The 18,103-nt window shown below is 51.7% G+C and overlaps 1 protein-coding gene across 1 annotated transcript in view; it reads right to left on the bottom strand.

Annotated features, from left to right (window-relative positions):
• The window catches only part of LOC147737767 (uncharacterized), a 408,580-nt gene that overhangs the window by 23,053 nt on the left and 367,424 nt on the right, over positions 1-18,103 (bottom strand). The gene's annotated exons all lie outside the window — the stretch shown is intronic.

The raw sequence follows: 18,103 nt of genomic DNA, 5'->3' as shown, positions 1-18,103 counted from the left end.
GAGCAGAAGACCCTCCATACCCTGTTATTGCCTGGAGGAAGGACCCCAATAGCGGCTACCCCTTTGCTGAAAACATCCCTCAGGTATTGAAAAAAAACAATCCAATACACTAAGAGGTTACTCCCCTACGCCCCCAATGTTCCATTGTTAGGGATCCCCACACAAACAAGAGTAATAAAAACTAGAAGCATCTCCGGATGGACATGGGATGGACATGAGATGGTGTGAGCACTGTTGGGATGCTGTTCGCTGACAGTGTTTTATTAGACCAGGCGAACTTTGTTAGAAAGCAAGTGGTACCAAATTCACTTTACATTCTATGTGCGAGAATCAGTAGGTACATTAGACGGAACTGGGCACCAGATAGCAGAGAGCCCCCACACACAATTTAGTACATACATTACACCTTATAGGCAATCGAAGGCATTTAACCCTATGGCTGTACAAGGGAATTCGCTCCCACACAGCAGTTTCACTGGAGGCGCTCAGAGAAAAGTGGAGCACTGATATAGGTAAAGAAACAATTGACAAAGAATGGGATATCACATTAGAATACCCCAAAAAAGTATCCTGCAATGCCAAATTAAAACGTATTCAACACATGGTGTTACAAAGGGCCTACCTTACACCGCACCGATTAAAAAAAGATGTACCCGGAGGTGGGAGATCACTGTCCCCAATGGTTTGCACAGACTGCTGATCTTCTACATATGTTATGGGCTTGTCCTCGATTGCTCCCCTTCTGGGCTAATGTGATGAAGGTCTAAGGAACTGTTACGAACATAATAGGGGGACACACCGCAGAATACTGTATACTAGGACTGCGCCGTAAACGCAAGAAACAAACAGTGCAACCCGATTTGCGAACTTATCCCTAATATTGGAAAAACCCTCAATTACTACTAGGTGGAAATCCGCATTGCCCCCTGCAATGCTGACCTGGCTTAGAGATGTAGTCAGATGGGGAAGAGCCGAAAGCATGGCAATAAGGAGGGAGGAAACCAGGGGATTAAGAAAGGCCCCTATTTCACTAGAATGGGACGCAGTGCTTGAACTCTTTAAAATCCTCTGATGCTTCATTACATTAAGACGCTGTAGTTTAGATACTCACCCACCAATACAAAACATAGAAAACCAAAAACAGATCCCCCCAGACATGAATTAACAAGATACACGCACAGCTGTAAACCAATTAATTTGAAATATACATACAAACCGGGACTAAACCATTTATTTATCGGCTCATGGGAGGACAGGAGAGAGTCTAGGGAAGGGAGGGGGTGGGAATGTTTGGTTGTAATTTACAGGAAGGCGGGGCTAGGTTAAGTTGATGTAGAATGAACCAACATAACAGTGACACCAGCACTGCTACTACGAGTTACAACACTGTCACTGCATCTCCTATGGTGGTAACACCGCTTTACAGAATATTAGTACGTTGAAATGATCGCCCACTGATTACAGTAGGAAACTCATATATGCATTTTGTTACATATAATTCGCTGTCACGCTGGATTGTTAAGCATAAACATTAATAAAATATGTTTTTTTAAAACAGAGAAGCATGGGAACTTTTGATAGTACATTTGCGATGACGGTTGTCTGGCTGAAGAATGTTATAAACTAATTCCTGTCCTGCAGTACATAGCAACACATGATATGTGGCCTCAGAGAATCCTAGAGATGGAGGGGTATCATACATGCATCTTAAAGAGGAAGCTGTTCACGCACACTGGAGTGTATGCCATAATTGAACATTTAAAGGGCTTTCTGTGAGCTGGATACTGTTCCTGTGCACTGGAGTGTATGCCATAATTGAACATTTAAAGTGCTTTCTGTGAGCTGGATACTGTTCCTGTGCACTGGAGTGTACAACGTAACAGAAGATTTTGAAGGATAAAAGGTTTAGCAAGTTTTGTGTCAAGAACTATCAATTCTCTTGACTATACTAAGGTGAGGATTATGCTTCTCAATCTTTGCTGCAATATTCGCAGCGGCCATTAAGACAGTCAAACACAAAAACTACATTGACCATCAATTCAGTGACTAATCAGAGCATACATGTCCCTTTATCAATCAGAGGCACCAAAACTATTCCTCTCTCTTTGCTCAATTGACCAAAAGATCAACACCTTGGAACTTCACTTCCAGAAGAACAAAAAGTCACTGTGATCAAACGGAATTGTAACGATCCGGAATTCCACTATAGAGCAGAACCCTCCAGGAGGTCATGAAAGTGAAACTTTTGTCACTAAAGACAGCAACTCCAGATGAATCACAGATCCAACCTGTTAAAGGCACAATACCTATAAGACCTGGCCCCTTCCTAAAGAGGCCTTTCCTGCCCTCTGCTCAATACATCAAACAAGGTAACGTCCAACCCAAAACAGAACATTCAAAGACTAGAGAGGGACTTCAAATGAACATATTCAAACAAGACACAATTATGGAATATAAGATTAAGGGCTTGATTTATTACTTGGAGGATGGCCTGCAGTTTTGCTTAGGGAACGGAGTATATTACTCCATACCCATGGTGGAGAGGCCGTACGCCAGTCATTTATCAAAACATGACGGCAGTTCCTGGCAATGTGTATTACTCTCTTCTACGGGGCTGTGCCAGCAGGACGCAGCCCTGTAGCATGGAGTAATTGTTTACTGTTTGCAAAAAGAAAATCCTGGAACTAGATTTTCTTTTTGTAAACAAAAAATATAATGCTCCTTTCACTATGAGAGTCTTCTCCCATGGTGAGTGGATCATTATAATGCTTTTATTGTTCCTTCTGGTAGTAAGAAACAGCATAACATTACTACATGTCCAGGATCTAAACTGGACGGGCATGTAGCCATTTCTCCAATGGCGCTTACTCCTGAGGGCTGTTGGAGAAGTTATGCCACGGCGGAGACAAAGTAGTCGCATTATGGACACACTGAAGGCCCATCTGCATTTAAATCAAGTAGAAGGACCCTCATGTTGACGGTATGCATATTCTGTCACTGTTGTGATGGAGTATACCCAACACCAACATAATATTCAGGACCTAATTCACATCTAATGCACATGTTGACTAACACTGGAATAATCCTCATCCTGTGCCCGGACCAGAGGCTGAGATTATGCTTGTTTAAAGCTAGTCAACGAGCACAGATGGCACATTGGATATTGGTTTATAATAAAATGTCTTGAAAGTAAAATCAGATGACCAATCTATACAATCATTAGATCATCTAACCTGGTGCATAATAAAAATGTTTTGGGCACCACTGAGCCCCTGACTGAGTGTGCCCAAATTTACTCATGTCAACCCCGTCTTCTGCCATAAAATGCCCAACCCACCTGACCAGATCAGCTGATCTGACAGGACCATATGGCTTTTGGCAATCAACAAATGGCCTTCAGCATCTTGCTTGAATCCCAATGAGCAAAGCTCATATGCTTTCAAATATTGTACAACACACAATTAAGGGTCATTAGGAAAACCTTTAAATATGAATCATTTAGAAGAGGTGATATTCTGTCCAGAAATGTGGAAAGACATCCCTTCAGGAGAAAATACCTCTCAGATCTAAAGCTCTTATAACCAAAGATCTGCTACATGACATCCAGCATACAAGCATCGTCAGTCGGAACAACAGTTGTTTCACAATCAGGAGAAATGGCGTTTCTTAACCCGTCTGCCTTTTAGTTCCTTAAGTCAATAGAGCTCCCCTCGGGACTCACCTCCCTTTCACCCCTGGACTCACCTCTCCTCTCCCCCCTGGACTCACCTCCCCTCTACACCCCTGGACTCACCTCCCCTTTCTACACCCCTGGACTCACCTCCCCTCTCTACGCCCCTGGACTCACCTCCCCTTCACCCCTGGACTCACCTCCCCTCTCCGCCCTGGACTCACCTCCTCTCTTACCCCTGGACTCACCTCCCCTCTACACCCCTTGGCTCACCTCCCCTCTACACCCCTTGGCTCACCTCCCATCTACACCCCTGGGCTCACCTCCCCTCTACACCCCTGGGCTCACCTCCCGTCCACACCCCTGGGCTCACCTCCTCTCTACCCACCCCTGAACTCACCTCCCCTCGACACCCCTGGACTCACCTCCCCTCTACACCCCTGGACTCACCTCCCCTCTCCCCCCTGGACTCACCTCCCCTCTACACCCCTGGACTCACCGCCCCTCTACACCCCTGGACTCACCGCCCCTCTACACCCCTGGACTCACCGCCCCTCTACACCCCTGGACTCACCTCCCCTCTCCCCCCTGGACTCACCTCCCCTCTACACCCCTGGACTCACCTCCCCTCTACACCCCTGGACTCACCTCCCCTCTACACCCCTGGACTCACCTCCCCGCTACACCCCTGGACTCACCTCCCCTCTACACCCCTGGACTCACCTCCTCTCTCCCCCCCCCGGACTCACCTCCCCTCTACACCCCTGGACTCACCTCCCCTCTACACCCATGGACTCACCTCCCCTCTACACCCCTGGACTCACCTCCCCTCTACACCCCTGGACTCACCTCCCCTCTTCACCCCTGGACTCACCTCCCCTCTCCCCCCTGGACTCACCTCCCCGCTACACCCCTGGACTCACCGCCCCTCTACATCCATGGACTCACCTCCCCTCTCCCCCCTGGACTCACCTCCCCTCTACACCCCTGGGCTCACCTCCCCTCTACACCCCTGGACTCACCTCCTCTCTCCCCTCCCCCCCCCGGACTCACCTCCCCTCTACACCCCTGGACTCACCTCCCCTCTACACCCCTGGACTCACCTCCTCTCCCCCCCCCCCCGGGACTAACCTCCCCTCTACACCCCTGGACTCCCCTCCACTCTGCGCCCCTGGACTCACCTCCCCTCTCCCCACTGGACTCACCTCCCCTCTACACCCCCGGACTCACCTCCCCTCTACACCCCTGGACTGACCTCCCCTCTACACCCCCGGACTCACCTCCCCTCTACACCCCTGGACTCACCTCCACTCTGCTCCCCTGGACTCACCTCCCCTCTCCCCACCGGACTCACCTCCCCTCTCCCCACCGGACTCACCTCCCCTCTCCCCCCTAGACTCACCTCCTCTCTACCCCCCCCCAACCCCCCGGACTCATCTCCCCTCTACACCCCTGGACTCACCTCCACTCTGCACCCCTGGACCTGGACTCACCTCCCCTCTTCCCACTGGACTCACCTCCCCTCTCCCCCCCCCCACCCCCCCCCCGGACTCACCTCCCCTCTACACCCCCGGACTCACCTCCCCTCTACACCCCTGGACTCACCTCCTCTCTCCCCCCCCCCCGGACACTCACCTCCCCTCTACACCCCTGGACTCACCTCCCCGCTACACCTTGGACTCACCTCCTCTCACCCCCCACCCCCCCCGGCTCACCTCCCCTCTACACCCCCGGACTCACCTCCCCTCTACACCCCTGGACCTGGACTCACCTCCCCTCTCCCCACTGGACTCACCTCCCCTCTCCCCCCCACCCCCCCCCGGACTCACCTCCCCTCTACACCCCCGGACTCACCTCCCCTCTACACCCCTGGACTCACCTCCTCTCCCCCCCCACCCCCCCCCCGGACTCACCTCCCCTCTACACCCCCGGACTCACCTCCCCTCTACACCCCTGGACTCACCTCCTCTCTCTCCCCCCCCCCGGACTCACCTCCCCTCTACACCCCTGGACTCACCTCCCCTCTACACCCCTGGACTCACCTCCCCGCTACACCTTGGACTCACCTCCTCTCCCCCCCCCCCCCGGACTCACCTCCCCTCTACACCCCCGGACTCACCTCCCCTCTACACCCCCGGACTCACCTCCCCGCTACACCCCTGGACTCACCTCCCCGCTACACCTTGGACTCACCTCCTCTCCTCCCCCCTCGGACTCACCTCCCCTCTACACCCCCGGAATCACCTCCCCTCTACACCCCCGGACTCACCTCCCCTCTACACCCCTGGACTCACCTCCCCTCTACACCACTGGACTCACCTCCACTCTGCCCCCTCCTCAGTAACTAGGGAATATATTCACTTCCGGGATGTTTAAAGCCTCTTTACTTTCATTGCACTGACACTTTCCTTCTTCTGGGTCACTCGCAGCAGAGTCAGTACCAGCAGCAGGCTGAGCCTCTCCCTGGCCTATGTAGGTAATACCGTCCGGGTCAGCGGCGGCAGCGACAGCACAAGCAACGGAAGCTGCTGAGCTCTTCTCTGCCTGTGAGTGTGAATAGCCTCCGGGTCATTCGTGGCAGAGTCAGCACCAGCAATGAGTCCTGCCAGGCCCAGCCTCCACTGACTCCAAAGCAGAGGTTTTAAAGTTTGAAAAGCTTTATTATGTTGAAGAAAACAATGTAAAACATCAGTACAATAGCACAAATAAAGAGCAATAGGAGTCAAAATAATTGTGGAGAATAGAGGTTTTAAATGTATCTTTGTATTAAATGTTTAAACATTTCACCCCAGGGAAGAAAAGGAGCAAGAGAAGCTAAAGAGTGTCAGTTAATTTATAAATGGACATATAAGAGTGACAGCCACAGTTCTAAGAAAGGGATCCAACTTTCCATCCCACTCAATAAACCCGTCAGTTTCCCAAGTCAGCCTCAGTATTGAGGCTCTGGGGACAGGTGTTGCTCAGCGGCCAGAGCAGCTGACTCCGGAGCGCAGGGCTCCGGGGACTGGTGTGGCGCAGCGGTCAGAGCAGCTGACTTCGGAGCGCAGGGCTCTGGGGACAGGTGTGGCGCAGCGGCCAGAGCAGCTGACTCCAGGGCACAGGGCTCCGGGGACAGGTGTGGCGCAGCGGCCAGAGCAGCTGACTCCGGAGCACAGGGCTCCTGGGACAGGTGTGGCGCAGCGGCTAGAGCAGCTGACTCCAGTGCACAGGGCTCCGGGGACAGGGGTGGCGCAGCGGCCAGAGCAGCTGACGCCAGAGCACAGGGCTCCGGGGACAGGTGTGGCGCAGCGGCCAGAGCAGCTGACTCAGGTGCACAGGGCTCCGGGGACAGGTGTGGCGCAGCGGCCAGAGCAGCTGACTCCGGCACAGGGCTACGGGGACAGGTGTGGCGCAGCGGCCAGAGCAGCTGACTCCGGAGCACAGGGCTCCGGGAACAGGTGTGGCGCAGCGGCCAGAGCAACCGACTCCGGAGCACAGGGCTCCAGGGACAGGTGTGGCACAGTGGCCAGAGCAGCCGACTCCGGCGCACAGGGCTCCGGGGACAGGTGTGGCGCAGCGGCCAGAGCAGCTGACTCTGGCGCACAGGGCTCCAGGACAAGTGTGGCGCAGCATCCAGAGCAGCTGACTGTGGCGCACAGGGCTCCGGGACAGGTGTGGCGCAGTGGCCAGAGCAGCTGACTCCGGAGCACAGGGCTCCGGGGACAGGTGTGGCGCAGAGGCCAGAGCAACCGACACCGGAGCACAGGGCTCCAGGGACAGGTGTGGTGCAGCGGCCAGAGCAGCTGACTCCAGCGCACAGGGCTCCGGGACAGGTGTGGCGCAGCGTCCAGAGCAGCTGACTCCGGCGCACAGGGCTCCGGGACAGGTGTGGCGCAGCGGCCAGAGCAGCTGACTCCGGAGCACAGGGCTCCGGGGACCAGGTGTGGCGCAGCAGCCAGAGCAGCTCACTCTGGAGCACAGGGCTCCGGGGACAGGTGTGTCGCAGCGGCCAGAGCAGCTGACTCCGGAGCACAGGGCTCACTGCTCGAGACCCAGCATTGGCCGCAGCTCAGCATCATGTGACTCTGGGCAACAGTTAACTTCATCTACCCGACGGCCCCAACGCCTGGATACCCTTAGCAGCCCTGCCAAGTATCACGCATCAGGCGTGACGCCAGGGCATTGCAGTGCTGGTGTCCGCATTACCGCACTAAATGCATAATTCGGGACGCCGGACCACCCCCAGGCATGCTGCAACAAGGAGCTGCAACAGCGAGTTGACTGTGCTATAGAAAGCGTGCCTGTGTCTGACTGTGAATAGATGGAGAACTGGAGCGCAGCGAAGCCTGCTGAATGAATAAATAATCAACAGCACATCCTAGCGAGGCTGTCTTTTGCAGCTTGTCGTCGTCGTCGTGTTTTCCAAGTGGCGCTGCCCTGTCTGTGATTACTACATGCAGAGTAGTTGGCCTCCTAGGAGGCGGGCGGCTGGTCTCTGTCCGCTGGGGGTATGCTGGGGTCTTATTCCTTATATTCGTGCCTTCGAGCATGTAAGAAAAGAATTTGGGGAAAAATTGAGCGTATTGGACCTTTGACTATCATTCATTCTTATTCTGTCCCGCCTGGTTATGTAGCATCCTGAGCAGCTGCACTAGCAGTTACATATTACGAAACATCAGAAGCCGCCTGGAAAAATCGAGTTGTATTCTGTGCATAAGCAGGAGTCCTGGTGAATAATTATGCATGGGGCATTGTTTCATTTTCTTTTTCCTTTTGATTTCAACAAAGGGGTGCATTTAAACATTTGTGTCTGACGCGCTACCAAAGTCTTTTCATCATTATATTTTGAATTGAGATTGTGAGGGATCTGCAACATCAGATTTAAGGTTATAATTTATTGTTAATTTAGGCAGCAATCGCTGCATTTTGGGCTTTCTACAATTGTTGTGATTATCACTTTTCCTTTGCATTGTGCTTGGTCTCATTTTTACGTAGTAAAGATAGTGAATGAGCAGAGTATAACTGCAGACAGTCACGTGTTTCTCTTATTTGTTGGCTCAGCTTGCAGTCACGTGTTTCTAGATTAACTCCGCCGCATGTTTAAAAGGATTATTTCCACCTGTGTTGTTTATGAAGAGTTTGCTGACTATCACTTTGTTTGGAGGATAACTTTGTTTGCATTAGGGATGGTATACTGGGCGGCAAAGTTTCCGACATTGTCCTGAATATGCTGATTTCAACACTGGCTCTTCTCTCTACACATATCATAAGTCGAGCATTTGCTTAAGTTTGGCTTATTTTTAGTTTTCATGGATGCTTTTACTCAGGCCACCACTCAGCATGGGGGCATTGATTGGCAGAGCAGTTCGCCGTCGCTTTTTGCACCCGTAAGTTAGTGCACTTTACTTCAATTACTTCTTAAGAGTTTCTTGTCACACTTTACAAATCTGCAATTTAGGGACATGCTTGAGTAAATTAGGAATTTGCCGAATTCAGTCACTTTTAGGTGTTTTGATTTGGTCTTGATGGAAACAGCTTCTGTATTTAATGTTACTGGTATTTCTTTTTTCCTAAGCTGTTGTACGTTATTTATTTATTTATTTATTTTTTCATTTTTTGTTTGAATATATTTTATTAGCATTTCTTAGTCATAGCAGTTATAGTCAGTACAGACAACGACAGCAATCAGTGGAATATGAAATAAAGATACAAAAAAAAACCTTACATCATCTACAGTTTTCACAACATCATGGCGGCTACAATATTTAATAGCGGTGTGTAAGAAGACTGTTCATGCACAGCGGCGTTCTTATAGGTAAACTGTTGAGTTCGAATATGATGTATCGTATATTCCGGTATGTGCGGTGTCGTCTGGTACTGGTGACAGCTCAGGGGAAGACATGACGATGCGTCGTAGTGTGAGGCTGCATGTTCTCCCTGGGATATCGTGTTCCCTGGCCATTCCCTGCAGTCAATGAATCGTGTACCATAGGAGCATATGAAAGGTTCTGAGCGCCAAAGGAAGTGTAATAACTAATAACATATATGCAAATGCGAATTAGTCTTACCAGTGGGGAAAATACCCTGGTTTTATAACGTAACCGTTGTAGGGAGATGGGATAAAACAGGGGAGAGAAGTAGGGAAAAAAAAGCGAAAAAAAACTCCCTCAGGTACACAAATAGGGGGGGGGGGGGGGTAGTGTGGTTGTGCCTAGTGTTCAAGAGGGCGCCAATATCAGGGGCGCGAGGGGGTGTCTGATACATTTTACATTTTGTCTTTGTGTTATTGCCGCGTTGTAGAACCACGTGATGTGTCATGTGTCCTGTTGCTGACGGGGAAGAAGATGATGGGCGTGTGAGGTTACCGCCCTATCCCATGTCTATGGTCAGTCCCGAAAGAGGGTCAATTCTCAAGTGATTCCTTGCTCCAGGCTTGCTTGCTGGAAGGAGTTCAGGGTATCATCCCAGAGCTGCGCAATGGGAAATTTCCTCAGCCCCGCCGTCTCCTCTGGGCGTAGTATTGTGCCTTCGGCCCTCGCCCAATTAGTAAAAGAGGCATACCAAGCCTTAAGTAGGGAGGGCCAGCCTGCTGGCGAAGACATAGAAACGGCGGTCTCGAACCTCAATCAGTGCATCACGGAAGCGCTTGATCAGACAGCTCCACTCTGCCACACCTCCGCATGTGCCCGGAAAGAACGCTCAGCCCCATGGTTTAGTGGCGAGCTAAGGAAAACAAAGGCGGAATGTAGGCGAGCTGAAAAAGCCTGGAGGGTGTCTTATGACACTCAAGCTAGGGAATTGTTCTTGGGAAAAAGACGCCTTCATCACCGGCTGATCAAAAAGTCTAAGGCAGCCTACTACGCAGGACAAATCTCGGGGGCGGAAAATTCGGCCAAAGAACTCTTCGGTATTTACAAGTCACTTACTACTGTAATTTCATCTACTGACCCGGAGAGCTGCTCCACGGAGTCGTGTGACCGCATTGCCGATTATTTCTCTATTAAAGTCGAGAAGATCTACTCGACTTTCCCGAATCCGCCGACAGGGGCTGACTCTGCGGCAGCATGGGTGGACACAGAGATGGTTTCAAAGAGGGGGGAGGCGAGAGGACACTATTAACCACTCAAGATGGTGGAAGGTCCAGTAGCAGCTTAGTGTCCGTACTGAGTACTAGAGAGTCAAATCAAAAAAAGGGGGGGTTGCTGCACTGTTCCTAGAGAAAGAAGAGGTGGGGGGATTTCTTGCTGGCGTGACCAAGGGGGGGATATTAATGATACCCTGGGGCATCCATTATGTTGGATGTATTTGCCTCACACACCCCGAGGAGTGTCATGCTTCATCATCGGCGGTTGCTCCTCGTCGGGGAGGCGGTGCAATCCCCGACGGGCACACCTCAGAGAGGGGCTCTTTGGCGGAGATCTTTTTCCAACTGCCTATTGGTGAAGTGGGGGTATGTGGGCAGGGTGGTGTATACCTATGGTAAGGTGGCTAAAATGTAACAAGGGGTACCGGAATGGACTTTATTCTGGGGGTCCCCTGGCTACGGTTAAAAGGTGAAGTTAGTTCCCTAGGTGTCAACCTATTATGTTGTGTGACCCTAGAAGATACTAGTGGTGCATGTGGTCAACATGTTTCTCGCTAATGGTATATTTACCGCGATTCTTCAGGACCAAAGTGAAAACAACAACATGCTCGTATCATATGTGTTGTAATGTTACCTTAGTGGATCCTCCTATGCCTATGTATAGAGAAAGGATAAGGAAACAGTAATTAAACAATTAAACAAAAATTGCCAGTCACAATATTGCCAGGAAGAAAATATACTAACATGCTGGTGGTATTGAAAGTGATTTTACTCATCCACCGCATGCCAAGTGTATTGAGCGTGCAATGTAAAGCTGTGAAGCGCACGCAATAACTAGAACTGTGACTAGGACCGTGGACAGTGAGGGTGATGGTTTAAAAACAGGAGTGTAAAAATACAAAGTTAAAAATGCAGCAGTATTAATCTCAATGCCTGCCTGTAGCATGTCAGGTATTGGGCAGGGCTTATGTGAACACCACACGGTAGCTTAATAGGCATAGCAGCACACTTCCACTGTGATCTGAATAAACCATTAAACCAAGCATGTTTAGATTCCCCTACTCACCTAATGATCATATCCTAGAGGCCACATGAGTGTTCGGCAGGGCTGAACTACAGCGCTGAGCCCAAGGTGTGGCTGGATTAGGGATAGGGAAAAACGCGGTAAAGTAAAATGTATCCCTGCATTCATAAGGCTAAAAAACTGTAATAGCGGTAATTGCTCCCCCTGTGTCAGGCGCTAAACGCACTCACCTGTAGTCTGCTGTGTCCGGGTGTAGTGACCTACCCATCCCCGCCGAGCTCGAGTAGATGTTTGAGCTCGGGGGCGGGGATTATTTCAACAACACCGGCAAGCCAGCGTGACGCGTTGAGTAACCGCCCCCTCACCAAGGTCACGTGTACGTTCCCGGGAGCGTGGCGGCCATCTTATAATGGTGTAAACACTGCGGATCGGCTATTACCCTGGATAACCGCCCCGTTAAACAACCTTAACAGAGCCTCGACTACTTCGGTCGCTAAGACCTCTGTACAGTGTGGCGAACCGACGGGTCTGGCGAATCCGATTTAATCCGATTTGTAGGTGTGGCTCACAGGTGGTGGTAGACAATGTTGATGCCTTGTGGACACAGAGATGGCAGGGCACCTTACGAACTTTTGCACCCCTTCTCCTGAGGAACTAGTAGGGGTATGTCGCTCTGTTAAATCAGGGTCCCCGTGGGATCCGGTGTCACCCAAACGGTTAGCGGACAGCCTGGAAGTACTGGAGCCTTATATAAGGCATGTCCTTGACACCTCTTTTGGATCGGGAAAGTTGCCTGAGGGGTAGAAACAGGCGGTGGTGCTCCCGCTCCGGAAGAAACCCCACATAGGTTTTGAGGTATTAGAAAATCTGAGGCCCATCTCCCTCCTGCCTTTTCTGTCCAAAGTGGCGGAAAAGGTGGTTAATACCCAAATCATGAAGCATGTGGAAGAGACGGGTTTGCTCCACGCGACGCAGTTTGGCTTCAGGCCACGCCACTCCACCGAATCCGCCCTCCTTATGGCCACGGAACATCTGAGAGAGGGTGTGGATGCAGGCAAAACTATGGCTCTGATCTTGCTGGACCTCAGCGTGGCGTTCGACACTGTAGCACACAACATCTTGCTACAGTGTCTGAACAGAGGCGCCATTTCGGGCACCGCGCTGAGATGGATCCGGGACTTCCTCAAGGGGAGAAGTTTCCGAGTAAGGCAAGGAGACTGCTATTCTAAGGGGGTGCGTTTGGGCCAAGGCGTGCCTCAGGGCTCGTCTCTGAGCCCGACCCTCTTTAATATGTATGTCGCGCCGGTTGCCTCGATTGTGGAGAGCCATGGTCTTCAGTTGGTTTCGTAGGCTGACGATACGCAGCTGGTGATCTCCCTATCGCACGCGCCCTGTCTTGCTGCTGATGGCTTCCGGTCGTGCACGGAAGAGCTTGCCGATTGGATGGCTATCAACTGTTTGAAGCTTAATGGCGGCAAGACAGAGGTACTGGTGGTGGGGAGAGCCCAGTCTGCGTGGTCGTCGGCGTGGTGGCCACCCTGTCTAGGACCAACTCCAACCCCATGCCTTGAAGCACGCAATCTGGGGGTATGGTTTGACGCGGGTCTTACGTTTGGCCCACAGATCAACCGGGTGGTGGGAGTTTGTTTCGGGATCCTGAAGAAACTTAGAAAGGTCTTGGACCTACTCCCGATGGGTGCCCGTCAAACCTTGGTTCACGCTCTGGTGACAGCTAGGGCAGACTATGGAAACCTGCTGTACCTAGGGGCTCCAGAAAAAAGCTTGGCTCGCCTGCAAGTGCTGCAGAATGCAGCAGCACGTTTGATTCTTAGGCTGCCCAGAAGGGCGCCTTCGAAGGCGGCCCTCCAGAAGTTACACTGGCTCCCTGTGAGGAGAAGAGTGGTATACAAAGCCCTCTGCACGTGTCACCGAATTCTGAATGGTAGGGCACCCGACCCGTTGAACAAACTTATTGAAGTGTACCAACCTGCACGTGCACTCAGATCTGCAGGGGGTGGTTTTCTGAGGATCCCCAGAGTTAAGAGAGCCCGCATGGGAGGTAGGTCCTTTAGATGCCTAGCGGCAAACAATTGGAACAAACTACCAGCGGACCTGCGCCTGGAACCGGAGGAAACGAGATTCCGAGCTAAATTAAAAACCTTTCTGTATACCATATAACTGTCTGTCCAGTCTTTTGTGCTCCTTGCACGCTGCCTCTCTCACTGTTTTAGCGCGCGGACACGCCGGGGTGCGTAACGCAGCGCTCTACAAATGACCCTAAATAAAAAAATTAAAAAAATGTCGAATTTGTGGGGGTTCGCTGTTCTTCCAGCGCTTGGTGAGCAGACGTTCAGCCGTGACAAGGCCCAGATCCCAGAACCTAGCCGGTATTTTATTCAGTTTGGTTCTTTTATAGAGCCCTAGGATGCAGGCTTCCCATGTGCGCGGTATATTCTCTTCAGTGCACTGTGTCAGCAGTGTTGTGATCACGTCCCAGTAGGACTGGACACTGGGGCACAACCAGAGCATGTGTAAGAGGTCGGCTCCTACCAGGGAGCATCTCTGACATGCAGTGTTGGTGACCGAAAAATATCTGTTGATCTTATCAGGCGATAGATATGCAAGATGTAGAATTGTATGGTCTTGAAGCGGGAGTTACGTGGAACATTGACTGGGCTATTCAACACCATTGCCCATTCTTTGTCCGTCCAGTCCCTCCCTCTATCCGCCGCCCATTTGTCGCTTAGCTGTAGGGTAGAGTGCTGCGTATGTACTAGTAGGGCCTGTGCTAACCAGTGCACCACGTGGGTGCCGTTGCCCATGACATGTAGATATTGCATGAAGTGGTGCATTGGCGGTTCCTCAGACATGTCACCCCAAGTATCCGCTAGCGTACGTACTAGAGACGCATGCAAGAGAAACTGCCCGGCCGGCAGGCCTGTGCTCGCAGTGAGTTCTGCAAAAGGAAGCAGGGTTCTGTTCGCATAAAGGTCTCCTAGTGTCTCCACTCCCGCCTGTGTCCATCTTTCCAGTGTGGCTTCCGTTACTACTCCGTCCTCCCTGGGAGTGCCCAGCAGTGGAAGCACCGGGGCGTACGGCCTCACCACTCGGGTCAGTTTTAAGCTGCGTAGGAAGCACTTGCGCGCTACCGCTAGGTGTAGTTGTGTAGGGCAGGGGGTCTTAGTTAGGGGATGGAACAACGTGCAAATATGCGTGTGGGTTCAGGCAGTGGTGTCTGTGGCAGTATCCTCCAGATTCCTGCCGTCCAGCCATCCCGATACCCATTGCAGCTGTGTCGCCAGGTAGTATAATTCCAGGTTGGGGACCGCAAGGCCCCCAGCTTCAGTGGGCATGTATAGCTTTGTTAGCGCCACACGGGGTCGTCCTGTGTTCCAAATAAGGCTGCGGAGTAAGGTTTCCAATTCACCAAACATTCCGGTAGGGACGTAGTTCGGGATATTGGCGTAGTAATACATTAGTCGTTGTAGGACTATCATTTTTGTCAGCGCCACACGGCTTGGCACATTCAGGGGTAGGGTTTTCCAGAAGTTCATCTGCGCGCGCAAAGAGGAGATCGCTCTCATCAGGTTCCCTTCCAGTATGTCCGGTGGGTTCCTGTATATGTGTATTCCCAGATACCTGAACGTAGTGGGATACCAATTAAGTCTTTCGCCACCTATTCGGACATCGAATTCAGGCGTATCCGGGCTAAATGGATAAGCGCCTGATTTGGCCCAGTTGACTCATAAGCCTGACATGCCCTCAAAGGTCTGAAATACATCAGTTAGAGACCTCGGGGCACAGGTCAAATCCCTGACGTACAGAAGCAGATCATCCGCATATAGCGAGACCGCATGCATTCCATCCGCCATCGGTATTCCCCATTCCACCCCCGTGCCCGTAGTATCGTGGCCAGGGGTTCTATATCCATAGAAAACAGCAGAGGGGACAGGGGGCAACCCTGCCTGGTGCCCCTCCGCACTCGGACGGCATCTGAGAGGAGTCTGCCCTGTGCGCACACGGACGGTGGGGCGCTGATATAACAAGCCAACCATGTCGGTATAACCGTCCCCCAGGTCGTACTTTTCCATCACTGCTGTCAAGTATGGCCACTCCACTGAGTCAAATGCCTTTTCGAGGTCCAGTACGAGGCACCCCGATCTCGGCCATTGACGAGTAGCATATTCTTGTACTCGAAACAGCCTTCGAATATTATAAGAGGTGTTGCTTGTGGGAACAAAGCCATTCTGGTCGCGATGTACCACTGTTGGGACCAAAGGGGCCAGCCGCTGTGCTAGGGAAGAGGCGAGTATTTTGTAATCCATGTTCAAGAGGGCTAACGGGCGATAGGAGCCCATGTGTGAACCATCTTTGCTGGGTTTTAGGATGGAGATGAGGTTGGCTTCATTAAGCGTGGGAGGGAGGGAGGAGTCTTCCACGGCCGCCGCATACACTTTCAGCAATTTGGGAATGAGGATATCTGAGCAGGCCTTGTAGAATTCGGCGGGTAGGCCATCTGGGCCGGGGGATTTGCCATTGGACAAATTGAAGATGGCAGCGCGGAGCTCCTCCGATGTGATCGGTCTCCGAGATCTCCCTGCTGCGCGGCAGTCAATCGCGGAATTTGTAAAGCCGAGAGGTATTCCACGATATCAGTTTGGGGGACTCTTAGGCGGGAGTTATATAATTGTTTGTAGTGTCCCGTGAAAACATCGTGTATTTTATTCTGCGTGTAGACCATCCCACCCCCATCAGTGTTTATCGCTGACACCGGCGCCGCGCGGTCTTCCTGTTTAATTAGCCAGGCTAGTAGCTTGCCAGGTTTGTCGCTGAGATGATGTGTGCGTGCTGAATGAGCTGCGTAATTAAGGTTACAAAGTCGTTCTAACAGCCGCGCGTGTTCCGCGCGTGCCGCTAGTAGAGAACCATCAGCACCACCTATTGTGTCCTGTTCTCGTTGGAGCAGATCGGTCTCCACCTGTGTCAAGTCTCCCTCTAGTTGCTTCTGCATACACCCCTGTGTGCCCAGGCAGTGTCCCCTGATCACTACTTTGAAAGCATCCCATTCGACCTGGGGGGAGGATGCCGTGCCTGAGTTTTCCTCGAAATATTGTGCTGCTTGTGTGAGGAGGGAGTCTCGGAAAGGTGCATCTAGCAATAGGGCCGGTTGTTGCCTCCAGGTGGGGATAAGTGGACGTGGTCGCTCCCATGCTATGTCTAGTATGTGCGGGTTGTGGTCAGAATGGGTGCGGCCCATGTATCGTGTGTCAATGATAAGGGGCAGCAGTTCAGCAGATACCATATAGCTATCCAGTCGCACATGTAGGTCATGCGCTCCCGGGTAGTATGAATATATCTTAGTAGTGGGATTGTGTGCGCGCCAAGCACCATTGTGTGGCCCAGCTGATCAGCGCCCTCATGGCCCCATGCGCTGGTGTGCCGGCTTGAGGTGGGGAGGAGTGGTCCAGTGTTGCATCTAAGATGCAGTTATAATCTCCCCCCAAGATCCATGGGACGCCATGCCATGGCGCCAGTGTTGGCGAGAGTTGTGCGAAGAAATCTCCCTGGTCTGTGTTTGGAGAGTACAAGGAGGCCAGAACTACTGGTTGTCCATCCAGTTGGCCATGAACTATCACAAATCTGCCATCAGGGTCAATAAGTGTGTGTGACACTGCCAAAGGGGTCCCAGGTCGAACCCATAGTAGCGCTCCGCGGGTGTATGAGGAGTATGCTGTGGCGTATAGCTCCCCGCGCCACCTGCGGTGTAATGTACGCACTTCCATTTTGTTCAAATGTGTCTCTTGCAAGAGTGCAATATGTATCCGATGTCGTTTTAGGTAGGAATATATCTGATATCTGCGCGACGGTGTGTGCATGCCCCTGACGTTCCAGGTACATATTTTTATCTCAGCCATTTCGTCCATCTAGGTGACTCCTAGTCCCTCCATCCGCCCCTGACCTTCCACATGCATCCTCCCCTGAACCTCCCGCACCTCCTCCCGCCCCACGTCTGAACATAGTTGTAGTTGCATTAGCATGTAATCCTCATAATAGCAAACGGGGTGGGAATATAAGAACATAACAGACCAGGAAAGGCCAAAACAGTAAAAAATACCAAAAGGTCGGTTGCTGAACATGCCGCCGTCCAAACTCTCAAAAGAGACAATAAACCTTATAGTTCTAGGGGGTGTTAAGCGCTAGGCACAAGTATAGCGATTCAGTAGTATTATCAGCAAAAGGGGTGTTTCCCCATCCCGGGCCGTAGACTACAGGCCACAGCCATCAGGCGTCACTGAGGGTATCACAGCTTAGTTCTATAGGTGTGTGTCTGTCCAACGCAAGTCTC

Source organism: Lissotriton vulgaris, chromosome 1_1, assembly GCF_964263255.1.
Source record: "Lissotriton vulgaris chromosome 1_1, aLisVul1.2, whole genome shotgun sequence".
Lineage (NCBI taxonomy): Eukaryota > Metazoa > Chordata > Amphibia > Caudata > Salamandridae > Lissotriton > Lissotriton vulgaris.
Note: the sequence above shows the minus strand (reverse complement) of the source record. Positions and strands in the feature narration are given on the sequence as shown.